The sequence below is a fragment of the Perognathus longimembris genome, chromosome 8 (assembly GCF_023159225.1).
Source record: "Perognathus longimembris pacificus isolate PPM17 chromosome 8, ASM2315922v1, whole genome shotgun sequence".
Classification (NCBI taxonomy): domain Eukaryota; kingdom Metazoa; phylum Chordata; class Mammalia; order Rodentia; family Heteromyidae; genus Perognathus; species Perognathus longimembris.
In genome coordinates, this window is record NC_063168.1 from 68,205,847 (window position 1) to 68,213,905 (window position 8,059).

Genomic DNA, 8,059 nt, shown 5'->3' on the forward strand with positions numbered 1-8,059 from the left:
ATACCAAATCCCACCCCACTGCCTTGTACTTTACAGTAGAAAAAGGTTTGTCTCATTTGTCTTTCATGGTTAGCCTATATCAGGTTTCATGCTCAGGACATCAGTTACATTGCCTAAGTTGTTCTTCAAACCTCAGTTTCTTTGGTGGCTGGCTGGATTCCTGTCAGCCTCTCAGCTACACTGTTGGAAGTTTGGATACTCTGAGCTTATTTTCAATGGGCTTTCTTTGGAGACACTCTGTTCCGTGGATGGCAGACGGAGGTCCAAACCCAGGCAGGCAGCTGTGAGCTGCAGCAATCTGTGTGAAAGGAGAGGGAAAAATCAGAGCTCATGAGGAGCTGCAAGGGAAAAGACAGCTGCAAGTCTGTCCTCAAGTAAATCAAATTGTGACATTTATTGGGCTATTTCCAGAATAACACTAGCAAGAAGCCTGGAATGCAGGATTACTTTTTCAAGACGGATCTTAGCTAAGAAGACTGCAGTAGCCAACTTTGTCTACTGGGGTTAGCTCGGCTTCTACCAAAGGTTCAGAGATTTAGGAGCACATAGATCAAGGCTTTAAGTTCTGTCTCTCCAGCTTGCTGTTGGTGATTTGGGATGGGCTATTTAACCCGTTTCTCCTCACTTTTTAAAAACAGGTAAATAAAATAAGTTGCAGAGTAATTGTGGGTGTTAGGAATTAAAAACACTTGATGCGTAGTTGGAATTTGGTTAAGTAGGAGCTCCATTGCTATGAGAACACGGTATCAGAGCACACCTCCCAGAAGCCTTTGCAACTGAAGCAATCATTTCTTTGGTCCGTCTCATATAGGGTGAAGAATTGAGACTGGTAGGGAGAGAGGCAGCAAGGCTAGAGTTGCTGGGCAAAGAGGAGAAAGGATATCAAAAGGCCTAAAAAATATCTGTCAAACTTTTAAATGCAAATCCCCTGCCTGTGGCCCAGTTGGGTTCAAATCTTTCATTATCACCTTTCTGAGAAGGGCTTGAGAGAAAGGAAAAAAAAAAAAGAGAGAGAAGTTAATTATAATCCTTTTTGCCAAAGAATATTTTGATTTACTGTGGTTTTGTTGCGAGGCCTGAGTATGGGGTAAATATTTCATTTAACTCAGATCTGGACATGTGGAAAGTTAAGCAGCTAACTTCATACAGGTTACTATGAATACACTCTGAGTTCCTCAAGAAGAGAAGATTGTCTCCATCTTACAATGGCCACTGCCATCTGAATAATTAGCATAGAGCATCTCCTTGCCGGCTGGCTAAGTACATGTAAATTCTGAGCATACTAAGTCTTTTTCACTAGCAGGCCACCTTGTTCTCAGGTAGCCCTTCTTGACACTTCATTGGAAGCCATGACAGCAGTGGCCCTCAAAAGATGTAGCTGTGATTTTCTGAAACTCCAGTGGGCTGGAAAGCCTTCTGCCAATGGTCGTGACTCTATGCAGCTCCAACAACCTGGTCATGTATGGTGCTGCACTTAAGCTTTAGCCTAACAGTTCCCCTAAGGACATGGCCTGCTCCTATGAGCACCACTGTTGACAGGTGACTTCTGGAAAAAGCAGAACTTTTTTTGCTCAAAGCTAGGGCTCTACCACCTGGAGCCCCAGTTCTACTTCTGGTTTTCTGGTGGTTAATTAGAGGTAAGGATTATAGGTGTGAGCTACCAACACCCGACTCCTTCTCCCTCTCTTAATAGCACCTGACCCAAATTATATGGAGCCTTTTGTTTCTAGGAAGAGATTCATCTTTTCTATATTCTGATGACCTATGACACTAATCTCTTCTATCACTACTTGTTGTATTTGTTATTACAAGAATGAACGGCTTTCCTGAGCACACTGGTGGCTCATACCTGAGGACCTAAATTCAAAGCCAGACCAGAAAGAAAAGTCCATGAGACTCTTATCTCCAAAAAAGTGAAAAGTGAAGGTGTGGCTCGAGAGGTACAGTGGCAGACCTTAGTAAAAAAGCCTAGTGAGAATACAAGCCTCAGTACCAGCACACATGAGTCTGGCATCACAGCTAAGTTATAAATGTCTTGAAGGGGGGGATCAGATATGATTCCTGTACATTCTGCATCAGGTACTGCTCAAGACTGACTCCATCTTCAAATTACAGCATGTGGGTATTCAAAGCATAGGTTTTGGCTTCCCACAGATTTTAGTTCAAAGGTTAATTATGTATGAAGTTTATTCTCTTATGTTGTTACTATTGGGATGGGAGAGATGTGAGCCAGAGAAAAAAAAATCAAATCATCTGTGGAGAATATAATGCAGGAAAAAAAGGCAAGTGAGAAGGTTTGATGATTAAAGGAGGACATCGCTGTTTAGCTCTCATGGTCACTAAAGTAGTAGCTGAAGCTGAGAGTGGAGTGGTGCTAAAGGGCTTATTATTCAGGGTCCATCCAAAAGTCAGGAGAAGGAATAGCAAGTGTAAGAGTCACAATGCGGAGTGCGGTTGGTGTGTTTGAGGCAAAGAAAACAAGGAAGATGAGCAGGGGCAGATGGTGGAAGACAGGTGAGGGAGACAGGCAGTCAAGCAGGACCTTAGAGGCTCTGGGAAGGAAGCTAGAATTGCATAGTGAGTGAAACAGTTCAGTAGACTCTATCTCCAACTAACCAGCAAAAATCCAGCAGTGAACGTATGGCCCAAATAGTAGAGTGCTAGACCTTAGCAAAAATGCCAAGTGAAAGCAGTAGCCTCAGCGCGCGCGCACACACACACACACACACACACACACACACACACACACACACACAGAGTCTAGCATCACAACTGCTATAAATGTCTTGAAGGGAGGGAGCAGATATCATTCCTGTACATTCTGCATCAGGTATTGCCTAAGACTGACATAGTTACCGAGGGGCAGGTCAGGTTAGAATGTGATCTGATTGCACTAGAGTCACCTGGCTGGCTCATAGGCTATCAGAGGTGTATGAGTGCTTTGAAGCAGAAGGAATATTTAGAAAGTGCTTTTACTGGCGCCTCCAGGAGAGCATGGCCCTTGTCTTCTGGAGGTAGCAATAGGGCTGGAAGATGCGTGTTCTAACAGTGCGACCCCGGGCATGCTGTTTTATATCCTCAAATTGCTTTCAAGATAAATGAAAAATCCATGCATGTGACTAATGAAGGGCATGGCTAGTTGCAGGCTTTGTGTAAGGATGATTCATGTGGGCTGGGAATATGGCCTAGTGGCGAGAGTGCTTGCCTCCTACATGTGAAGCTCTCGGTTCGACTCCCCAGCACCACATATATGGAAAACGGCCAGAAGGGGAGCTGTGGCTCAGGTGGCAGAGTGCTGGCCTTGAGCTGGAAGAAGCCAGGGATGATGCTCAGGTCCTGAGTCCAAGGCCCAGGACTGGCAAAAAAAAAAAAAAAAAAAAAAAAGAAAAAGAAAAGAAAAAGAAAAAGAATGATTCATGTAAGAAATGAACACTAAAGTGGTGATGTTTGGTGGAGCACTCCTGAGAACTTGCAGATGACTAAGAGCTGAGAACTCTCTGTAGCTGTGAAGTAGAGCTCTGAGAGAAGGAGATGTAACTTATAGGGGATTTGGATCCCTCGCTGTTTCTTTCCTCCTCACAGAGCATTATGTGTGAGGTGACTCTACCAATTGTTTTTTCTTTAATTCTGAAAGCTTCAATACGCTTTGAGATAATTTGTGTTCCTAGGATTGCTTTGCTGAGATTACAAACTATTCTTATTTAGTAGTCACTTTTCTACAAATCAGTAGATGCCACTGCATCTCTGGTAGCTGGGTTCCTTGACACTGTCTTGGACTCAGCCATGTAGAATATGTAGAAACTTTAATTCCTGCCAAGGAATCCAGGAGTGTGGAGTGAGTAGTAACCAAGTTTTAGAGTTAAGAGTAGCTCTGGGTTCAAATCCTGGTGGTGATAAGTTGACCTTGGATAAGTCCCTTCACATGTCAATAAGGGGGGGACAAAAGTGTTTCGAAGATTTTGTGGGATATACATGAGATATTTGATAAAGAATCACAATGTAAACACGCAGTGTTTGTCTGTCTTCTAAGATTCACTAATGTTTGGTTTTATATTTTCTAAATGTCATGAACCTATTCATACTCAGTTGTGCTCAGTTTTCTCCTGTTTTTCTTCATATCTAACTAGGGACAATCATTGCCTCAAAAGATTATAGATTACCGTGGAACACATTTCAAAGACATCATCTTTGGCTCCTGAGTAAAGGCAGCAAATCAAGTCAAGGATGAAGATGCTTAATGGTGGCTAACTAGTGGCTCACACCTGCAATCCTAGCGACTCAAAGCTGAGATGTGAGGATCACAGTTCAAAGCCAGCAAAAATCCAGAAACAGAAGTGTGATTGAGCTCTAGCCTTGAGCAAAAAAGCTAAGGGGCAGCACCCAGGCCCAGATTTTAAGCACCAGTACCAGCACACACGTACACATAAAGTCAACAGTGCTCAATTAATACAGTGGTAGGTCTCTTAAGGATAGTTTATCCTCATCACACAATTGAGAGTGAGAAATAGGAGCACGACCCTCACTTTCTGGGAGAGAAGTGAGGTGGCTTCTCAGTGTAGCTGGTCTGTAGCAGAATCAAGATAATTAAAGACTCAGAGCACTGACTCCCATGTTTAAGAACATGTCCTTTGGTCCGTCTCACAGGATGTAGACATAGTCTAGTTGTACTGAGTTCTGACACCTTTCCTGGAACTATTCAGGTGTGAAGTTGTGAGGCCCTTGTAGGGCCTGGATTAGAGCATTCTGTGCCTGGACAACCCTGTAATAAACAAAACAAAACAAAAGAAAAACTGCTGGGCATCAGACATTCGGTCAGCATTTTCAGTTGAGCAAAAATGAGGATTTGTCATCTACCTTCACATGGGTGGTGGTTTCCTAAATCATTCATTCTCACATTGGGATTCAAAGCATTTGTGAGGACAGTGCTTTCAGACTTCACTTCCTATTGACAGGCAGGAAGCTGTTGAACAATAATAGATGAAGAATCAATCTTTCATCTTTCTTCCCTTTTACAAGAAATTTTATTGTAAAGGTAATGCACAGAAGGGTTACAGTTGCGTGAGGTAATAAACACGTGTTTTATTTATTTATTTATTGTCAAAGTGATGTACAGAGGGGTTACAGTTTCATACGTAAGGCAGTGCATACATTGCTTATTCAACTTGCTACCTCCTCCATCATTTTCCCTCTTGCCTTCCACCCTCTCCATTTCTGTCCCCCGCCCCTCCGCCCCCCCATGAGATGAAAGAGTCACAAAACATATTAAGGTCTAAACAACATTTGGAAGCCTTAACACTCATATGGATCTTAAAAATAATAGAGGAAGAGATTTCAGTTGATGATGATGGAATCTTTAGAGGAGCCTTTTTATTAGGTCAAAGAATCCTAAAATAGTTATTGTCATTTTGAGAGGTCAACCTTTTGTGGGGGCATCTTGACATAGAATAACACAGGGAAGCTCAGAAAATCCCTAGTAAAGCAATTCAGCTTTGTTGCTTATAAATAGAAGCATTAGCAAATAACTCTGTCATCCTGACCACAAAAGGGCCAGCCTACTTAGCTGACAACTCCCTCCATTGCCACACAGGCAATTTATTGGATTTATCTGGCCTGGAATGAAAGGTATCCATTTTTGACAAGCAGCAGACAAGGTCTATATTTTTAGACTATTACCAGGGCACATACTATATAGTGACACTTTGTAGCCTGTCCCTTTAAAGGCAAGGTGGCAAGTCCTTGAAAGAGGCTCATGCAAGCTGTTAGCTGAGCCTGATAAAAGCTTTTCCTGGCTAAGAAGGTGATAAACATTGCCACCTTAATCTGAAGATGAAAGGAAGCTGCCTTAGTGATATTATTTAAGCTGTTTGACCCTAAGTGTTACAGCACCACAGGAACAACAGCTCATTTAGCCCCTTCACCTTCAGAGCAAGCATCTCACCAGGGCATCTTAAGACACCTGAAGGTGACTAGCAATCAAGCTGAGGGAGGGAATCATCCAATTGGACTTGCTCTTTCCTCACAAGGAGCTGAAGAATGAAAGGTCCTGAATTCACTACTAGTCAATCAGCAGCCACTAGATGAATGCTTTCTGTGACAAGTCCCTCTGTTGGATGCTACCAGATTTGGAAATACAAGATGAGTCCTCAGCCAACTGGAGGCTCAGACTGGTGTGGGAGACAAAGATGTAAACCAAGGCAAAAACATTTGCAGGTAATAGTTGAGGAATCTATGAGGAATAGTAGAAGCAATATAAATGTTAAGAGAAGACCATTTACACTCTAGTCTTCAACGAGGCAGGAAGAATGGATGAAGCAAAAGGAGGTAATACCTAAATTCCTGACAGAGCTCTGAAAGTACAAGAACCTGATATTATCCCTGTGCCCAGAGATGTCTCATCATTGGCATGTGTGTGTGTGCGCGCACACACACACAGACGGATACATTATTAGAAGAGAGGGATTGTGCTTCCTGTCTTGTAGAAGTCCCATTACTATAGGAGTACCACTGATGATACACATGGTGGGATGGGGAAGTTATCCCCACATTTAGTAGTTTTTGTGAACACAATGATCTAAAACCCTTGCTTTCATTAACTTTGCATTCTAGTTTGGGAAGTAGATAGTAAAATACAAAATCATAATCAAAATCAGTTACAAAACAACCCATATAACATTTATACCAGACACTAGAAAGTGTAAAGAAAAATACAATTGGAGCAGAGTTGCGTAAGAGAGAAAAAGGAAGACTGTGAGGTGATCTAGGAGGCAACAAGTGAATGAAGTATGAAAACAGAAACTTAGGGAATTACTTTCATCAATGAAGTAGGAACTTGGAAATCTAGCCGGCTTTCGCCTTTTCTAGCTAGGTGGCCTACAGAAGGTCTTGAGAACTCACTGGCGCACCAGCAGTTACATACAGAAAGCTTAAGAGCTTTGCACAATGCATGTACTCAACAACTATGTTAGTTTACTGGGTTAATGTTGGTTATCAAATTATACTTCAGCAAGTACATTTTTCCTCATATTAACCATAGCTAAAAGGTCACATCTTTTAGAATCCCTTTTAGTGCTATCCAAGAAAGCTTCCTTTTTATTGGAAACATGTCCTTTGATACCATCACACCATCTCCAAGGAAAGGGTTATGGTACCCACATTTTTACACAAAAGGGCAGTGTTTGTATTTGACCCGAAATCTGATCTGAAAGTTAATTTTTCTTCCAAATGATGTTAACCGACACAGCTATCATTTCCAAAGTACTTTAATGTTCCACCAGAGGCAGGCATGTTACAAATATGCAAGCAGCCTTATAGGACATTCACCATTGAATCTTCAGTGCCCAGTTCATTGCCTGTCACCTAAGAGATGGTATACAGATATTTGTATAAAAGCTTCATAAAAGTTAGGAAAGTGCTTTAGGGCCATGAGAAAATCTATCAGAAAAGTGCTTAAAGCTAGGCATGTTTGAAAAAAAATATCTTGAGCCAAAAAAGGTCTTTCTCAATGTGAACTTTGGAAGAAAAAAAAAAAATCCCAAGAATTAGAGACTGATCTTACAAAGCCCACTCTAGGCAGACTAGAATAGGGCACTAATATAGAAAACAAATGACACAAAAGAAAACAGTTTCACGTTCTGAGTAGCTGGAAGCACATCTTCAGCAAAGTATTTCAGACAAGATAGTCAATGAAAGACTGAAAACATTAAAAGCAATGTATGATAAAGAAAAAAAAGATACACAAGTAACAAGATCATCTGGGAATCAGACTTCTGTAAAATGATTGGTCTAAACCAGACAATTCCCTGGAAAATGAAAGGTGATATGAGTGCATACATTTTGTGCCTGTATGAGCTTTAGCGCAAAACGAACCAAGATGTCACTCTTGCTTTATTATTCATCAAAAAAAAAAAATCCTATGAAACTCTCTAAATACTCTATCTGCCTAGACTGGATGATTCTAAACTATCTGTCCAGAATGGATGATAAACCCAACACAGACACCTAGGAAAATGTTTTAATGGGAATTTTAACCTTTAGTAATCAAACCATTACAACACAGCAT